The following is a 20,991-nucleotide window of genomic DNA, read 5'->3' as shown; positions in this document are numbered from 1 at the left end:
GTAGAAGGCAGAATGCAGGTCTCTCCGTTTACAGAAAAAGACCTAGGGCTTGGATGGTCACAATACTTGGACAATTTTAAAGCTGCCAGAGACTAACGGCAACAAAAGCAGACTCAGGGGTCTTCTATTGAAATTCCTCCATTTCCCAACAAAGTGCTCTCCAAGTTGGTCACGGCTCCAAATTCAGCCTTGCTCCTCTTAAGAACATCCTCCCTCATCCTTGCAGAGGACTTCTGCAGATAGCTTGAGATTCTGAATGGGAAAAGACTGGTATGTATCTGGCAAGAAATGGCACACGCTGAAAGACCAGTATCTCACCAAGGCCCACGGAACAATAAAATCAAAATATGTTTCTTAGATTAGGTTTGTTGAATGGAACATAACAGAGTGCAGGTCAGAAAGGAGGGAATAAATCAGGAGAGGTTGAGAAAGTCAGCCCTGACCTTGGTCTTCAAAGATAAGAAATAAGAGGAGTTGTTTTAGCTTTAGGGTGAAGGGAAGGGAGGGTAGATTAGAGCCTGGTGGAGAGAATGCAAACAGCAAGAGAAAGGGAGAAAGTGGCAAGATCTTGTGGTATCATCATTAACAATGTAGGTTAAGTTTCTGAACAGGTCCATGAAAAATGCCAGACAAGGGTCTCAAGCTGAAATATAAGTGCTGATTCACGAATCAACTAAGTGGCTTCCTGGAAAGGAGAGTTTTCCCTTTACTGGAGTGCCTACACGTGCTTTAAGAATTACCTGAACTAGAATCAGGTGGGTCTTGTGACCCTGCAGCTGAGCCTTGAATAGGTCTACGGGTGAGGCCCAGGAATCTGCACTCACACATGCTGCCCATGTGCTTCCTTCTGTGAGCTCAAGTTTTCAAATTGCTCTATTGGAGTGTGGAAGGGCTTTAATCTAAAGAGGGTATGAAATGAATTTCCTTCAGGCAAGTTGAACTTAGAACTTAAGAGACTGATTCGCTGAAGACTGGAAACCTATCCCTCAACCAATGAACAAACACCAAGATTGTCTCCCCATCCTCAAGCCAATGAACTTGCTGCTCGGACTCAGGCTAGACTCCCTGCTCTTTGCACTCCTGGCCATAAAAATAGCCTACTCCAAACTGTTAAAGGACTCACCTGTAGCCTGCTACAGTTTTCATATCCTGAGTTGCAACTTCTCTCCTATTCCCAAATAAATTCAATTTCTGGTAATTCAAGCTTGCCTTGGTTTACCTCTTTATTTAGGTTGACAAGAGCAAGTACATTTGTGTAGGTGGGGGAACACTAACTTACCCAGGCCCAATGAGGGGGAAGCCCTAAAGAAAAGCATCAGCAACTTCATTACACACTTTACCCCCATTAGCTCTCAGCATCCTATCTCACAGGACGTGAACACTGTAGTAAGAATCTGCCATCTTGGACACTGGACCTGCAGACACATGGGGTCCCCAGGGAGCCCCGGATCCTCAGACTCCTTTACCCATCTCTCTATACAGAGGAACAAGGCTACAGATGAGGAGATGGGGAAAAGGAAGGCAGTGATGGCCCAATGTACAGTGAATCCCATAATGATGGAGCCAGTGGAGGGAAAGGAACTTGCCTGGGAAGGGGAGAGGAATAAGAGCAAAATGTAAAAGCTCTGTTGGAATCTAGAAGCAGATGATATCTCTTTTCTGTTCACTGATCTCTGCAAACTCCACCCAGAAATGGAATTTGTAGTTGACCAAGACAAACAGTAGCCTCAAAACCCAACGAAAGGCTTGGTAGAATCAACAAAAGAATCTAAGATCTTGCGGACACTGATAAATGGCCAAGTATGTCTAAGAGCTCAGCAAGTGCCTAGCCCTTTTTCCCCCTCTCTTATATTCCCACACAGGAAGTCTTAGAACGTAAACGGTTTTAGTAGTCGGAAGTCATCACATGAAGCTTGCCTATAGCCTACTTTCAGAAGCTCCACCTGGATAGCACACAATGTAGTTGCTTTATGGAACCCCCCAAAGAGTCATTACAAGTATGTAGACCTTTAATGAAACCCTCTGATGACACAATATTCCCTTTCCTCCCTTTCATCAAGGCAAATAATTAACATCAATTTTGGCCTCTTCACTGACACCAACTTTTTTGAGTTCCCAGAGCTAATTCCAAAGGTGGCACATAGGTTGAGGGTAGGGAGCGGGAGTGGTTGGGGTTCCCCCAACATCAAGCGATTCTCAGACACCAGCAGGGTGCCCAAGAATTCAACACAATTCTGACACTATCTACCCAGAGCTAGCATCAGATTCCACAGGTTCAGAGTTCAGGCCTACAGGACTGCACCCATCCCCCACTTTAGACGCCAGTCTCAAGCCCCAGGCTGTGAGGCTTCTGGCCAACCAGCTACAGATTAGAGGGTCCAATGATGTCCTCCTTAGGTTTGATTAATTTGTTAAAGTAGCTCACAGAACTGATGGGAATGCTTAACAGTTACCCGTTTATTAAAGGATATGATAAAGGATAGGTATCAACATTCAGATGAAGAGATACAGAGGGTGAAGTATGAGGGAGGGGTGCAGAGCTTCAGTGTCCTCTCAAGGGGCCTCTCTCACACCTCCACACACATGCTCGCCAAGCCAAAAGCTCTCTGAACCCCATCCTTTTGGGTTTTGATGGAGGCTTCATTGTATAGGCATGATTCATTAAAAAACACTGGCCAGTGGCAATTGATTCAACCTTTGGCCCCTCTTCCCTCCCCAGAGGACTGAAAGTTCCAACCCTCTCATCACAAGATTGGTCCTCCTGGCAAACAGCCCCCCACCCTTGAGTGGGGTACAAAGTCACCTTCGTTAACACAACAAAAAATACCTTTTTCACCCTTATCACAGGTTCCAGGAGTTGTGAGCAGAGATCCATGGATGAAGACCAAATTCATATGAGAAATATATATCTGGTCATTCAGATGGCTAGATATATATTTCCATAAATCACAATATCTCAGCCCTTCACCCCGAAGTATTTTCCATTCCACCAAGCAATAGAAGAACACTCAAGATTCTTATACTGTGCTCCTTCATGGCCCTTGCATTTTTCTCCACCTGGGTTCAAGGAACTTCTGCAACATTTTTCTTTAGGACTTTTCTCTGGCTTTGAAGGAGCTGGTATGTGATCCTAAGTCACAGCTTTCGTCCCAAGAAAATGAGATCTCTGTGGAGTCAGAAATTACAAGTTCCACCTTGGATTCCTTAACACATAACCTAAATTTAAGTGTTCTAACAAAAAATAACAAACGGTGCCGATGCTCAAGGCCTTGGAAGAGCTGAAGAATTCCTAAATCTTGGGTAAATGAGAAAAATACAAGTCTTTCATCTTTTCACGAACAGTCCCAGAGCTGGGATCGGAATAAAAAAGAAGAAAGGGAATAAAATTCTCCTCGCACAGTAGAAACCACAGGACAAATGAGTCTAACTCACCAGAAGTTGCAGACTGACTGACCACCAAAACCTACGTTCCTGATTAGAACAGACAGGAGGGCAAACTGCTGAAGTAACTAAATCAGGGTGCAAGGGAGGCACGTGTCTCTTGAAGAGCAACGTGGCAGTAAGAAGACATCCAAACCTTCAACCCGACTAAGCCCTGCAGTGAAATCACAGCCAAAGTGACACTCTTCCCCAGCCTGTGAAGAGAAACGATTAAATAAGGGCTTTTGCTGGTTATCTATTCCTCACTGTGGATGCAAATTTAAGGTTGGTTTTCCGTAACATTAATAGAGGAAAACTGTGTATCTATGACACAGATAAACACTTAGTAGAAGGAAAATAAGTAGGAAACATCAAAGTGGCTCCAAGTTCCTAACTGTAAATGGGCCTTACAAGAGGATATCACATAAGAAGAACAGGGAAAATATCTGTAGGTACCAAACCAGAGTAGGAGGTAACTTCTGATTGTAGCTTTCTCCATATTTCTCAACAACCACGTGAGAAAATCCTTTTCTCTAATAGCTCATGTAGGTATACACATTTTGTTCCAAAATACAAAAACAATTTCATCATTTATCAGACCTCAAATAAAATTAGTGTAAGTTATTTTTCTGTGTGGGTTCGTCCTGGTTGTAGAAAATGACATTTCAGAGGGGTAGCATTTGGGGCGTGTTGAAATGGCAGGGGTTCTATGTTACAATATGCTCCAGTAAAAAAATCAATGGGGTTTCAACTTATTCTTTCCTTCTGCCCAGAATCCTCCCAAGCCTACAGTCAGTGAAACAGTGAAATGCCAGCAATCCTTCCTATTAATTTTGCAACAACACTTTGTTGGGATGACTATAATGGCAAAAGAATCTTTGAAAAGGAGAACTGCAATATTAACTGTGAAATAGATACGAAAAAATATTCTATAATGCAGTTTCAGGCGCACAAAGTCACAGTTAATGTCAATTACCTGCCGTGAAAGACCTCTAACATATTTAAAGTATAAAAGCCATCATACATTTTAAATAGCATTCTATTATTTCCTTTACTTCATTCAATAAGACTACAAACTCCTAAAGGACAGGGCTCAATTCATCTACTAATCTTATTACATTCTAGCCCAGGGGTAGACCCAGCATATATTCAATAAATGCTTTCTGAGTTAATGAATGAACTTGACCAAAAAGCTAAGCAAAACAGCTTGCTGATTAGATCAGGGATTGAGAAATCTGATTAGGAAGATTTGAATTATATCCCAGGCTGTGCGTTTCAGTGATCTACTTTCTGGAGAGGGCCAGAAATCCTTCAAAGCTGCTCTTGAAAGAAAAAGGCAGAAGAGGTAGAACTCAGGGTTAAGAAGCCTAAGAGACCTCAAAAAGGCTTTGTGATCAACGTAAAATAAAACCCTAATGGTATAACATTTGTAAAGGGCATAGGAGAGTGTTAATATTTTTGTAATGTATTCATTGAAAGAAACATGCAGCACAGGCTCTTCATGAAGAGAATTTTTAAAAATTTACGGGAAAACATGTAGGTGGGTGGGTATTCAGCCGGGACAGCCTCTAATTATCCATTTTGCAATTTTCTCTCAACTGGCTCTGGTTCCACTCTGATTCCAAGTTTATATGGCTCCCATATTCAATCCATCCCCATCTTGCCCACTCCCTTTCTGGGAGATTCTATGAATAGAACAGCATGAGGCCCCCTTCCTACTGAGCAAAGAAGCACCAGAGAATTTGGAGGTTCCCGTAGCCAGGAAGTCTCCTGAGATAAGCAATTGACACATTAGAAACTGGTGAATCATCTCTTCGTTTTAGAAAAGGCAGCAGCTGTCTAAAAAGGTACTCTGTACCTTGGTTTAATTCCCCCAAATGCCTCAAGAGGGATCTTAATCATTGTGTATGTGTTGGTGTGCTTTTTTCCATATGCTATTTTGGCACTAACTTTGTTTATATTCAAAGCAGCCCACAGTGCTTCTTGGTTGATTTACACAAGCTGCCTGCAATGTTAAGGATAGTCCACATGATAAAAAGAAAATTGTCCCAAGCCCCACACAAACTCCAAGTATCCCACCAGAGATTTACTTAGGGGAGCAAACCTTTTGTAATTATTTGAGCCTAAATCCCAATCCATATTACATATGAACTCAAAGTAGTTTTTGACAATTTTAATGTGCATTGAAGTTTTCAAGAACATAATTACTATTGAAACAGAGGTTCTTTTTCATTTCCTAAAGGTTCTAAGCCATTTTAAAAAATTGCTTCTGGTATTGAATCTTCAATACAGTATGCCTGTATCACTTTATGTTTATAGCAGTTATTTTCAGGGTGATTCTCCAAGAGTGGTGTTCAACCTTTGCCTGTGGTGGAGCTTGACATCACTCTATTTAAAAGCCTTCCAGGTAGTTCTAATGAGTATCCTGGGCTGAGAAACACTGTTCTACATAAATGTGCGAGCATGTGAGTACTTCATTATGTCTGCAAATGTGACTAAGCCCTGGCATTTACACATTGAAATATATTCATTCATCCAACAACGTATTTACTGAATGTCTGTTTTATAACCAAGCACTATTCTAAATGTGTAAGATGCATGAATGAATAAAACAGACATAAATTGCTGCCTTTGTGAAGCTTATATTCTAGCAGGAAATACATTTTGCCAGGTACAGAATCATTTTACATATCTTACATACCCCTCACAACACTGAGGGAGGTAGTTTTATTATGCCCTATTTTATAATTAAAATAAAAATGATAGTACAGAATTGTTAAGCTGTATGTCCCAAATCACACAGATAGAAAGAAGTCCCAGTGGAATTTGAATCCAGGCGTCTAGGGGTGCCTGGGTGGCTCAGTCGGTTGAGCAACTTGGCTCAGGTGGTGATTTCATGGTTTGTGGGTTCAAGCCCGGCACTGGGCTCACTGCTGACAGTGAAGAGCCTGCTTTGGATCCTCTGTACCCACCACCCCCCCGCCTCTGTCCCTCCCCTGCTCGCATGCACTCTCTCTCCCTCTCTCTCAAAAATAAATAAACATTTAAAAAATTATGGATCCAGGCATCTAAATCCACATTGTACATACTTAACTACGACACAGCTCATACTTTTACGAAATTTTGATAGCACACACTACATAGCAAAAGAGACTTACAAGACAGCTAGGCTCTTACTATGCCAAATCTCCAATTGCCTCACTTATAAATGTCCCATCTCCACAAGAACATAAGCTTCTCCTAGAAAGAGGCTGGTCTGGGAGGATTCAAGTGTACAGATTAAGAACACACTTTACCTTACCAATCACCAGCTATGTAGTCAAATTGCTTGAACTGTCTTAGCCTTGGCATCCTTTTATGTACAATAAAAACAGTATTACCCAACTCAGGGAGTAGCTGAGATAGTTTTAAAAAGCAGTGTGCAGGATGCTTGGCACATAGTAAGCACAAAAAATAGTCACTGCTATTATTATTCTCACACATACTGGCAGCCCCACAGCATCTAGCCAAAGCTAGGTAGATAGTAAATCTCTGAATAAATATGTGCTTTTTACTTGATTCCTCTCAAATATTCCAAGTTCCCCGGACACTTCTGTTCATTCAATAAACATTTAACAAGCTTCCATTATGTGTCAGGCAGTTCGAAGGGGTTATTTAAACAGAAGACTCTTCTTCTAGTCATGGTAAATAATTCCACGTTTGCCAAAGGAATCGTTCTTCCCCCACAACTTGCCTACCTGCCCAGTGCAAAATTAAAAAGCACCACACTTTCCCCTAAGACGAATTTACCAACATATTTTTTAAATGCCATTAAAATTATTTATTTAATTATCTTCATGTAAATGAATGCAATGCCAAAAAAGGCATTTTTGTGTGTGATTGAATCTGTAAAGCACACTGGTTGCTAAATGCCCCTGAGAACCTGGGAACTCATCTATTAAACAGGATTTATTTCCCAAGCCTAATTCATCGTAACTACATTCCTAAGGCAATGCCAGCATGGACTTGTCATGAGATGTGGCAATAAACCTCATTTTGTTTTAATAAACCTCATTTTCAAACAGGGAGAGAGATTTCTCAACTGGGATTCATCAGCAGTTAATGGCATTCTTCTGAAGGTATCAGTTGAGGGAAAAAAGTAAACCTGTGCGTGGAAAAAAAGTAATCATACTGTTATGGGATGAACGATGACCTTATTTGCAGACCTCAAGTTAAAATGAGGCCATTAGGGCGGGTCCTAATCCAATACGACCGATGCCTTTATAAAAAGGGGAAATGTGGACACAGACACTCACACGGTGAGAAAACCATGTAAAGACGATGACAGAGACCAGGGTGATGTGTCTACAAGCCAAGGAAGACCAAGGTTGCCAGCCAACCAGCAGCAGCTCAGGGAGAGAGGTCCCAAACAGATTCTTCGTCACAGACCCCAGAACGAACCAACTCTGCCAGGACCTTCATCTCAGACTTGTAGTCTCCAAACTGTGTGACAATATATTTCTGGGGTATTTTTAAAGTTTATTTATTTATTTTGAGAGAGAGAGAGAAAGTGCATGCTTGATCAGGGGAGAGGTAGAAGAGAGAAAGGGAGAGACAGAGAATCCTGAGCAGGCTCCACACTGTTAAGTGCAAAGCCTGACACAGGGCTCGAACCGACGAACCTTGAGATCATGACCTGAGCCGAAACCAAGAGTCAGATGCTCAACCAACTGAGACACCCAGATGCCCCTAAATTTCTGTTGTTTAAGCCACTTAATGTGTTACTTCATTACAGCAAATACACATACTTCAAATACACATACTGGCAAATACACATACTTCAAAACTAGACCCAAAGTTTGGATATAGTATGATAGGGTTTGGCTAACTTCAAAATGTTGAGTTCCCTTTTCCAATTGTCCCCATGGAACTTTAGGTACCTTCCTATCATAGTGCTACCCTTCAGAAACTAATAATAAACAGATACACATTCCTATGAAAAACCACTGTTAAGGACAACATTCTCCTATAAATACTAAGCATCTGATGAATTTTTTTAAATTTTTTTAATGTCTGTTTATTTTTGAAGGAGACAGATACAGAGCATGAGTAGGGGAGAGGCAGAGAGAGAGAGGGACACACAGAATCCAAAGCAGGCTCCAGGATCTGAGCTGTCTGCACAGAGCTCTACGTGGGGCTCGAACTTAAAAACAGTGTTATCATGAGCTGAAGTTGGACGCTTAACCAACTGAGCCACCCAGGCAACCCTGACAAAGTTTTATTTAACTCATTAAGGAGGTAGCCAGCAATGAAGATAAATGCAAAATCAAAAGTGTGTCTAAGAAATTGCAGCTTATGATAGTCAGAAAAGAAATACCTAAAAAGACTGTTAAATAAAACAAACGAGCAAAGAGGAAAAAAGGGCAGTGGGGGGGGGGCGGCAAACCAAGAAACAGACTCTTAACTATAGAGAACTGATGGTTACCAGAAAGTAGCTGGTTAGGAGTAATGGGTTAAATGGTTACCAGAAAGGAGGTGGGTAGGGGGTACAGGGGGATTTAGGAAGGCACCTGTTGTGATGAGCACAGGATGATGTACAGAAGTGTTGAACCACTATATTGTACACCTTGTGTATCTCTATATATGTCTGGAATATTCTAGAAAGGCTCCTAAGATAAATTATCTTACTCTCCAGACAATAATAATAATAATAATTTGTTCCTACCTCCTTCAATTTCCACAATTTTAACTCTTTTCTCTTAGGCTGGAAAAGATTCTCAGCCAGGAGTGTTCAGGGTTACTGGAAAGTAACCTGTGAGGGAAGCAGAACCAGCAAAGTGAGAAGTTGAACCATGATACAATTGCCACAGAGGCTGCAGGTGATGGAACATGAGGTTCTGGAACTGGAATGGCCCCTCAGAGTTGTTCTCATTTCAGGCAGAGATGAGATCTTACAAGTCCACACCCACCAGTCTTTGGATAGGCAGCCCCTTGGGAGAGAGTAGCCACCGGTAAGAGATTCTCTTACATAGGAGCCATGCCTGAGAAGGGGTACAGCTGTAGACCATTGGCAGCCAATGCTCTGAGAAGCTGGAAAGATGAGCACTTTGGTCCTGAGAAGACATGTGGGCAGCAAAACACAGCCTCCATTACACGCTTCTAATACTCATGACACACTTACGAAATGGGTAATTTTATCATGCCCATTTTGCTAATGGAAAAACCGACATTACACAGTTCGAATAACTTATATAAGCCGTACAGCTAATAAGTAATAAGGCCAAGACTGGAGCCCAGATGTCTGGCTCCAAAGACCATCACTCTGCATTCTCTCTGAAAGGGAGAGAGAGAGAAGAGAAGTATCCAGACACAGCACAAGGCGTGGGTGTGCAGTGGACTGAAATGGCCAGTGAGATGTCCTGGTGTCAGCGTGGCTGAAGGACATCTTAAGAATACTGTCTGATGTGCAATTGCAAGTTGTTATACGCTGTGATGGAAATGCTTTCTTTGTCTCCTCCTCCATATTTCCCACCTGCACCTAAATCTTCAGGGAAGTCTACTCCTTGCCTTAAAGGCAGTGGAGTTTTATGAATGTGGAAATTGAAGCGGCTGAATTTTACATCTAGGTCAATGAATACAAAATAGACATTGCCTACTGGAATAGAAAGATAATCCGAAATTGAACAAATTTAGAAAAAGCATGAGCCTGAGAACAGAAGTAACCTTAAGAACATAAGCCCTCTGGGAATTCACAGAAATTTTAGGCAAAAGGATTTGGATTTCCATAGGGTTCTTCCCAGTAAAACTAGCGACAGGAAAAGTTTAATGTTAGAGCCTCACTCTCCATTTCCGTCTAGCACACCATTCCCCAGCTCCTTCGATTTCCATAGCCCTGGCACGTGCGCTGCCTCAACCACAATCCTGCTTGACTGGTGGTATTACTGAACAAATCACCCAACACAGTTTTGTCAACTGAAGGCAGTTTAGGTATATGTTCCTCATAAGGGTATCTGCGTTCTCAAAAGGGACTCATAAAAATGCAAAAACTTGCATGACCCAAAGGAATAGAGTCAAATGACATTCAAAGTAGTTAAAATAATTTTCCTAAGGCACAATCCAAAATATCGTAAACACAGATGAGGTATGTGTGGGTTGTCAGGGTCACAAGCAGAGACCTAACTACCTACCTTGAGGTCAGCCTGAGGCATAATGGTTAGGTTTACAGAGAGACCCAAAAACATACCTAGATGTTAAGAAGACATTGCTAACTTGTATCAGTGGGGGAAGGGTCTTGGCAGGAAAAAAGAAAAAAAAAGAATTCACCTCAGGTTGTTCCAATGAAGAGACTTTAATAAAGCAAGTGGTTAAAGGTAGGATTAGGGAGCAAACCACTATCTAATCTCAAAACCTACAATAAAGCTAAAGAAACCGAGAGCCAGTGGTACAGGAGAAAAGGGATATCAAGGCACCGTGAAACCAGAGAATAGGCAAATGGTGGTCTTGGTGCAGTAAACCAGAATTAGTATAAAACGAATCCAAATCTTAGCCTTCTCTTTGGCAGACAAAAGAAGCCGAGGCACATCAATCCGTTCTGATATTTCTTATTTTTCAAATCTTTTAGTCACATTTGCAACTCTACTAAATCCTCTCTGAGATCTACTTGGCTCTCAGCTGTATCTCTGAGTGCTAGGTAGAGAGCGAAGGCTGTATCTGAGGGGGGCAGAGTCAGGAATAGAAATTCGATCTCTTCACCCATCCCAGTTTGTTTCTATTATCATTCTATGGCTTTTGTCCATCGTATCCAGTATGGCCTACAGGTGTACATGTTCTTTTCATTTCTCATCACTACCCAGATCTTCATGTCTCATTTGTGTCCTGTAGAACTATGGTAGGAAGGAATGAACGAACGAACGAAGGAACGAAGGAAGTGGGGGCGGGGGGGAAGGAAGGAGGAAGGAAGGAAGGAAGGAAGGAAGGAAGGAAGGAAGGAAGGAAGGAAGGCAGGCAGGCAGGAAGGAAAGAACGAATGAAGGAATGAAGGAACGAACGAAGGAAGGAAGTGTGGGGGGGAGGAAGGAGGAAGGAAGGAAGGGAAAGGAAAGGAAGAAAGAAAAGAAATAATGATAAAAACTTTGAACAAGCCAAAGAGAGGGAAAAAAATGTCCTCAATGTGATAAATGTATGTATGAAAAATCTACACATAATATCACACATGATAGTTACAGACCAAACACTTTCTCCCTGAGACTGAAACAGACTAAGGATGTCGGCTTGCACCACTTCTGTTCAGCATTGCACTGGAAGTCACAGCCAGTGTAGTAAGAAAGGGGGAGAAAAAGCAGAGAAAATAAAGCATACAGACTCGGAATAAAAAAATAAAACTGTCTTCATTTTCAGATTATATTACCATGTAAAATCCTAGTAATCTACAAAAATCTACTAGAATTAATATGTGACTTTACAGTCATAGTACATGGAAGCTCTATAAAAAAAATTCAAATTTATTCCTATAATAAGCAACTACAAACTGAAAAATAAAAATTTCAAAATATCACTAACAATGGCATTTAAGAACATGAAGTATTAAGGGCTAAATTTAGTAAAACAGGTATAAGACCTTACACTAAAAGCTAGAAAACATTGCTGAGAAAAAGTAACGAAGTTGTAAATGAATAAAAGTATCGTATTTGTGTATTTAAGGACCTGATATTGTTAAGATGTCAAATTTTCACAAAATGATACATAGATACAACACAATCCCTATCACAACCCAGTTGATTTTAAAATTTTACAGAAATGAAAATGACACAAAATAGTCAAGTAATGTTGAAAAAAAAAGTTGGAGAACTTTCATTGCCCAATTTCAAGACTCACTATAAAGACAAACAGATCCAGTATATGATTATTGAAGAAAGAATTGACAGGTCAATAGAAAAAAAAAGGATTCCAGAAACAGATCCACCCATATACAGCTTTAAAAGAGATGCTGAAACAAATCACTGGAGAAAAGAATATTCTTTTAACAAATGATGCTGGGAAAACTGGTTATTCATATTGGGGGGAAAAATTAATCTTGACCCCTAACTCACACTGTATACAAATAATGCTTCAGGAGGCATCACAGATACAAACCTAAAATCTACAACTATAAATCTTCTAAAAGAAAACAGAAGAAAATAACTTCATGCACTGGAGTAGACAATGTTTTTAGATAGGATGCAGGAAGTTCTAACCATAAAAGAAGAAACTGATAAACCGAACTTCATAAAAAATAAAAAACCCACTTATCAAAAGACGTATCAAAAGATACCACGACTCACTCTGCCACTCCCATTCCCGTGCCAGGAATTCTGAAAAGATATTCCTTCGTAAAAGCAGTAAGAACACTAGCGAAAATTGTCAAAATTGCTTTTTTCAGAACTCTGGAAATGACCATTTGAGTGGAAGAGGTTGGCAGCAGCTGGGTCTCTCAGCCTTCTAATGCATCAGGTTTTGTTGTTGTTGCGTTTGCCTCCAACTCACGCAAAATTGTGATGATACTAACAAGGCTAGATTCCCCTCTTCTCCGAACCAAAGTCTCCACTAAAAATCAAATCAAATCAAAGTCTCTACCTGGGCCTTAAAGCATGGGTGGGATCAATCTTCCAAAATGTGCGGTAACTCGGAACTTGAGAGAACCCAGCTCGTGCTTCATTTGTGCCTGGGAGTATCCCACCAAGACATCTTTTCACCATTTCTTTCCTTCTACTAGATCGCCAGTTGGCCAAGTCCACGAGCTGAGCATATGCCCTAATGGGAGTTGAAATGTCTATGGTACCTTCTAGCAGCCACCCCAAGTTGTGTGATTCTTCTCTTTGAGCCTTCTGCCTTTACCCTTAGGGGAAGCAACAGAGTATGGGAAGCAAACAAACTTTCCTCACCAACACCCTATTCCAGATGGACTGACATCTTGTCTTCTACCCTCCGTTTATATTACATTTGATTTACAAGGGTGGAGGTGAAGGCTTCGTAGAATAATTTTCTGGTCATAGGTGTGTGGCCATATCCACTGGCAGCCCTCTAAACTTAGAATGTGGGATACTTAATACGTTTGTCCTCTTGAGCTTTGGGACTTGGCTATAATTCCAAGATAACGGGAAAAACTCTAATCAATAAGGGTTTTTTAAGAAATGAGGAGGCAGTGTATTTAGCAAACATAAAATGAGTTTCAGAATCAGACTTTCAGGCATTCAGTATTTTTATTAAATGCCTACTACATTTCAGGCTCTAAACTAATTGCCGGTTGTGCAGAAGTAAATAAAGTACACATCATCCCTCTTCTCGTTGGGCTTATGATCCTGACGAAGAAAACGGGCAATAGATAAATAAGCAAACATATGATGGATGGCCGATAGCTGTAACTACTGTGAAGGGTACAACAGGAAGAAGTGGCAGACAATGGGAATTATGGTGAATAGGACCGGTGACCCTGAGCAGGCAACAGAAACAGGGTTTAAAGTAACCTGGACTTGGGGCACCCGGGTGGCTCAGTTGGTTGAGCCTCCGACTTCGGCCCAGGTCATGATCTCACCGTTCATGAGTTCAAGCCCCGCATCAGGCTCTGTGCTGACAGCTCAGAGCCTGGAGCCTGCTTCGGATTCTGTGTCTGTCTGTCTCCCTCCCTCTCTCTCTCTCTCTCTCTCTCTCTCTCTCTCTCTCTCTGCTCCATCTCCACTCATGCTCTGTCTCTCTCTGTCTTAAAAATAAATGAAACATTAAAAAAAATATTTAAGTAACCTGGACTGGATGCTTCACTCTCCCATTTAATAAAGACATCGTGATCTCCCTATTACTTAATGTCTCGGTTTCCTCATCTGTGAAACAGGAAGAATAATTTTTACCACACAGGGTTGTTGTGAAGATTCAGTTAAGTAAGAATATGAAAGGCATCTTTCTGCTATGACTTTCCTGGAACACAGTAAAGGCTTTTAAAAGGCAACTGCTACCGCTAAATACAGGATTCGCTAAATGCGAATCCTGGACAAAAACAAAACAAAACAACCAGATTCAACATTTATTAACATCGTAACTCTGAGGAAGCCATGTAACTGCTCTGAGCTTTCTTTTCCTCTACTGTAAAAGAGAAGACAGCAGCTTACAGAGCCTCAATAAAATAAAAATGTTTATTTGTAAACATTTGTAAACATTTTTACCTAATAAAATAAAAATGTTTATTTGTAAAGCTCCATGGGGTCTACAATAAAAAAAACTCTGTCTTGAATACTGGCACTATGCGGTGGAAGAAAATGAAGACTTCCCTTGGATCTTTAACTACAAAGTAGCCTTTACCTGAGTTGGATCCTGAGTTGTCCAAAAGACTTCAATCCAAATATTTTGTATAAAATGGCTATGGTTCAGTAAATTTCCCTGAGTGCTTAAGAAGCAAATACAAATCCTCCTTCGAGAGACCAATTTGCAAACCAGGTCTTAGAGAATTCCAAATAAGTACCAAGAACATAGGAAATCTTCATCAAAAATCTCAAACACAGGAAAATAAAAAGGACTCAATGAGTACAAGCCAGCAAAAACAACAGATTCTAGAATATTAAAACTGTCATAAATAGAGTATAAAATAATTATGTCTGATGGCTTTAAAGGAATAAATGATGGAGTTAAAATTGAAGAATAAGAGACTACAAGTAACTGTTGTTTAAGGAATAAAAATAACTTTTAATAAACAAAACAATAAAATTAAAAGAAAAGTATAAATGAGTAGATGGCATATAGAAGAAACAGAAAAGAAAAATGAGTAAACTACAACGCAGATCTAAAGAAATGACCCAAGGGGGCACCTGGGTGGTTTGCTCAGCCAGTTAAGCACCCCACTTTGGCTCAAGTCATTATCTCCCCATTCATGAGTTCAAGCTCCACATGGGGTCACTGCTGTCAGGCAGGGAGCCTGCTTTGGATCTCTGCCTCTCCCCTACTCACACACGTGCTCTCTCTCTCTCTCAAAAATAAATAAGTATTTAAAGAAGAAGAAGGAGGAGGAGGAGGAGGAGGAGGAGGAGGAGGAGGAGGAGGAGGAGGAGGAGGAGGAGGAGAAATGACCGGAATGCATAATAGAAATAGAAAATATGAAAGGAAAGGAAAGTTAGGAAACATAGGGAACAGTGAGAAACTAAATCTAACACATGTCTGTTAGAGTTTCAGAAAGAGAAAAAGAAGAACTGAGTAGAGGCAATATTTAGAGACATATTAGGAAGCCATTAAAAGCACCCCAATAAAAGGAGAGCTCTGTTCATTTGCTGGAAGACAATATTGTAAAGATGTTAGTTCTCCATTGAATGATCTATGGACTCATAAAATTCCAATCAAAATTCCTATAGGCTTTTGGAAGAACTTAACAGGTTAACTGTATGACGTACATAGAAGAACAAAGAACAAAAGTAGCCAAGACTCCTGGAGAACCAAAAGAAGCAAGTAGGCTTGCATTAACAGATATCAAGACTTGTTACAAAGTGCTAACAATTAATACACTGTGGTATCGAGACAGTAATAGACAAACTGACCGATGGGGGGGGGGGGGGCTATAAAATAAAGGAAACAAACCAAAAAATATATGAAAACTTGAGTTATGACAGAACTGGCACTGAAGAATAGTGAGGAAAGATACATTTTTCAATAAATGGTCCCAGAAAAAATAGATTATCCTTATAGAAAAAAATGAAACTGAGCCTACCTCAAATGATACATAAAAACTGATCCAAGGGAGATGAAATATGGTAAAGTGAAATTAAAACCTATGTAACTTTTAGAAGAGAATACAAGAAAGTGTCTTTTTTTATAAAAATGGAAGCATTTAATTAATAAACACACACAAAATGCAGATATCCTAAAAGGAAGGAGTTATAAATTCAATTAAGTAATTCTGTTTATCAAAACATTATGAAGAAAGTAAAAAGACAAGGCACAAAATAGAAAAAGTTATTTTCAACAATTATAACTGACAAAGAATTAGTAGAAATCAATAAGCAAAAGAAAAAGAATCCCCCTCCCAAAAAATGGACCGAAGATTTTAACAATGGGGAAACCCATATAGAAAAAGGGGGGCGGGGAACATGATCAAATTCATTAGTAGTCAGAGAAATGGAAATTTACCTCCTCTCCACCCCATTCCTCTCTCTACTGCTTCAAAACCGACAGCCTGGCAAAAATTAAAAAGTGTGACAATATTAACTCTTGGAATGATGGGGAACTTACATACTGTTCGAAGGAGTACAACAAGGCACAATCACTTTAGAAAACAAACTGGTGTTACATGGGAGTGCGAAAGGTGCACAAAGCAAAAGATTACCAGTCACGCTCCAAGTTACAGATAGTAGATATCTCTGGCACACATGGATGTCAAAAGCATCATATCTGCACTGCTTATCATAGAAAAATATGGAAACTGCCCAAATGTCCAATGAAAGCAGAATGGATAAATACATTATAGTCATGCAATAAAATGATACTCTGTAGCAATGAAAACAAATGAACTTCAGATGAAACTCCAGAACAGTGGTGATTGAGAAACGCCAATTACAGAATACCATAGTTGTATTTCATGTACGTGACATTTAAAAAATGCAAACCGAGCTACAGTACGTTTTCTTTTGTATATGGGTGTATGTGTGTATTTAGTTCTATACAATTTTATCACACGCATAGGTCCACACACTCAGCAACGGATATACAACAGTTCAATCACCATGAAGATGCCTTCATGTTGTCCTGTTATAAACACATTCACCTCCCTTCATCCTACTCCAGTCTTAACCCCTGACAACCACTAATCTGCTCTCCATCTCTAAAATTTCATTGTTGCAAGAATGTTATATAAATGGAGCCATACAGTATGCAATCTTTCGGTAATGGCTTTACTCATTTGACAGAATTCCTTTGAGATCCATCCAAGTTACTGCATATCAACAATTTGATCCCTGGTACTGTTTTGTAGCATCCCATGGGACAGATGTCTCTCAGTTTATTTAACCATTCACCCTCTGATGGACATTTGGGTAATTTCTGGTTGGGGATTATTACAAATAAAGCTGCTATTAACACTTCTGTATGGGTTTTTGTGTGAACATAAATTCATTTCCCTGGGATAAATGCTCGAGAATGAAATTACTAAACTGTATGGTAATTGCATGTTTACTCTTATAAAAAACTGGCAAACTTTTTCAGGATGGCTGAGACATTATACGTTACCGCCAGCAATGTGTGAGAGATCCAGTTTCTCGGCATCAGTGCCAGAATTTGGTGTTACCTCTACTGTTTTATTGTAACTGTTCTAATAGGTGTGTAGTGATTGTGATATTGTGGTTTTAACTTGCATTTGAATGTCTAACGATATTGAACATCTTTCCATTTTCATATTTGCCAGCTATATGCCCTCTTCAGTAAAATATATGTCCATGTCTTTTCTCTGTCTTCCAACTGGAGTCTTTGTTTTCTTATTGTTGAACTTTAAACATTCTTTATATATTCAGGATACAAATTCTTTATCATTGATTTATTGTATATTTTAATGTCAAAAACACACTGTCTTGATGACTGCAACTTTAGAATTCCTGAAATCAAATAATGTTAGTCCTCCAAATTTGTTCATCTTTTGCTGAGTTATTTTGACTACTGTATATATTTTAGGGTTCTACAGAAATTCTGGAATCAGCTTGTCAACTTACACACACACACACACACACACACTAGCCTGCTAGGATTTTGATTGGGATTGTATTGAATCTATGTTAAATCTGTATTTCTGAAGTATGGTATCTTTTTTTTTTTTAATTTTTTAAATGCTTATTTATTTTTGAGAGAGAGAGAGAGAGAGAGCAGGACAGGGACAGAGAGAGAGGGAGACACAGATCCAAAGCAGTCTTCAGGCTCTGAGCTGTCAGCACAGAGCTTGACGTGGTGCTCGAACTCACAAACTATGAGATCATGACCTGAGCCAAAAACAGATGGTTAACTGACTGAGCCATCCAGACACCCCTGAAGTATGGTATCTTAACAATATTGAGTCTCCTGACCCATGTACAAGGTATATATATATATATATATATATATATATATATATATATATATTTCTGTTTATTTAGATCTTCTTTAACTTATAGCAGTATTTCATAGTTTTCGGTATGTAGCTCTTCCACATTTTTGTCAGATTTATTTCTAAGTACTTTATATTTTTCATGCTACTGTAAATGTTACTGACCTTTTATATATCAACTTGTAGTTGTTCATTGCTAGCATACAGAAATACAATTGATGTTCATACATTGCTTTGTATACTGCAACCGTGATCAACTCACTTATTAGTTATAGTAGCCTATTTGGAGATTCCACAAGATTTTCCACAAGGATAATTATATCATCTGTGAATAACTATGGTTGCTTTCTTGCTTTCATTTTGGTTAGTTCTTGCTTTTCAATCTGGACATCTTTTATTTCTATTTCTTGGCTGACTGCAAGAAATTCTTGAGAGGTGGCATGACATAGAGGTTAAGAGAACACATTCCACAGGGTTGGAATTCTGGTTACCACACTTACTAACTATATGACTGGACAGTTATTTAACCTCTATATACTTCCACTTCCTCATCTGTAAAATGGGGATACTGGTCTACCTACCTATCAGGATTGTTACAGGGTTAAGTAAGAATAGGGCACTTAGGAGTGTCTGGAACACACAAAACACTATATATCAAGGTTTTACACTGCCATCATCATGTAAGTTATAAATATGTGGTGAAAAAAATAATGAAAAACAAGGGAATAAGGAAAAATTTCAGGCCAATTAGAGGAGGCTAAGAGATGGACTAATGAAGATATCTATGTGGACTTCAGAGGTCATGGTAGCACCCTCTGTTATTAAAATGGATAATGAATATTCAAATATTTATTGGTTATTATTCCCCATAACTTACATTTTATACATATTTTGTTATATTTTATGTCCTCTCTCTTCAATAAAAAGCATTTTTAAACAATTTTTTAATGTTTATTTTTGAGAGAGAGACAGAGCATGAGCAGGGGAAGAGCAAAGAGAGAGGGAGACACAGAATAGAAAGCAGGCTGCAGGCTCCAGGCTCTGAGCTGTCAGCACAGAGCCTGATGCAGGGCTCGAACTCAAGAACCATGAGATCATGACCTGAACTGAAGGTGGACGCTTAATCAGGCACCCCAATAAAAAAGCATTTTTAAGCCTTATAAAATTAGAAGCAGAAAAGGGACAGGAGAGTCCTTATAACAGTCAGGTTACTACTGTCCACTCGAAGTTGCCACCCTAGAAAATAGGCACAAAATTCCCCTCAATAACACATAGTATTTTCCAGAGATTCTCATATCTTGTTCGCAAGTTTAGAGATTCATCTTTTTTTGGAAATGTCTTCTGAACCTGCAGCCGTTCTTCTGAACATTCTCACTGGTGACAGTCCTTATCCTTTGAGGATAGATTTCATTTTCGTCAAACAGCAACAAGCTACTTGAAATCAAATGTGATGGATGAGATGGGAAATTTAGTTCTATAATAGATAAGTGAGGTGACAATATGCTTCATAAAACAGCTTCTCAAAGTAATTCCAAAGAATGATAGACTTTTGGGGCAAACCAAGTAATCTAATGCAACTTTCTTCCCAACTCAGAAACTAGTTGTACCAAGAATCCTGACAAATGATCACCAAGCTTCAGTTTGGAATTTCCAAGTAGCGCAAACTACAACAAAATACCCTAGGACACCAGTGGTAATGAGCGTGAATATTTACCAATTAATCTAATTGCCACATTTTCTAAATGTATAATCTTTTGTTATATTTTGTGGGTTACTGTTGGTCCATTATTCCAGTTTATAGGTATCTAAATCTGATTTCCACCATCTTGTGCATTGACTCTAGTTCCCAGAGGAAAAAAAGTGCAAGGCAATAAGTTGATAAGCATGCCTGTATGATTCACCGAAGTCATCAATGAAAGAAGCAACCAGGACATGACCAAGTAAAGAAGTCCTCCTCAAACAGAAACCTGCTTCCAGCTTGGAATTAATTAATAATATTCATGGGGATGGTTTCCATCTTGTCCATAGGGAAATCAGGAAGAACTATCAGATGCACTGCTAAAATCTAGATATAATTTATCTATGGAATTTCCCAAATCTATCACTATAGTAACCTTGTCCAATAAATGAAATGAGGCCAACCTCATATATTTCTTTTAGGGAACTCATGCCTAGTTCATTGTGATTTTTCCTTTCTAAGTCTACATAAAACATTCATATAAGGACTCTTAGAGGAATTTTGTAGAGGTTGCTGTTAATCTTATTAAGTTATAAATTCACCTCCCCAGTTTTGACAATAAGAATATTTTCCTATCACCAGTCTTCCAGAAACTCTACCATTTTCAATATTTCTCAGACATTATTGGTCCATGGTCCTATGATCAAATTTTCAAGATCTCTATCTATCTGTGTATAATTTACTTGAATGTGGAAAGCTTACCTCTTCAAAAAAATAGATTATTTTGAAATACATTCTTTTTGATCTTGGATTTTTCATATTATCAATATTTATT

At 39.4% G+C, this 20,991-nt stretch overlaps 1 protein-coding gene across 12 annotated transcripts in view; it reads right to left on the bottom strand.

Annotated features, from left to right (window-relative positions):
- The window catches only part of DGKI (diacylglycerol kinase iota), a 452,201-nt gene that overhangs the window by 298,037 nt on the left and 133,173 nt on the right, over positions 1–20,991 (bottom strand). The gene's annotated exons all lie outside the window — the stretch shown is intronic.

The sequence above is a fragment of the Neofelis nebulosa genome, chromosome 4 (assembly GCF_028018385.1).
Source record: "Neofelis nebulosa isolate mNeoNeb1 chromosome 4, mNeoNeb1.pri, whole genome shotgun sequence".
Classification (NCBI taxonomy): Eukaryota; Metazoa; Chordata; class Mammalia; order Carnivora; family Felidae; genus Neofelis; species Neofelis nebulosa.
Note: the sequence above shows the minus strand (reverse complement) of the source record. Positions and strands in the feature narration are given on the sequence as shown.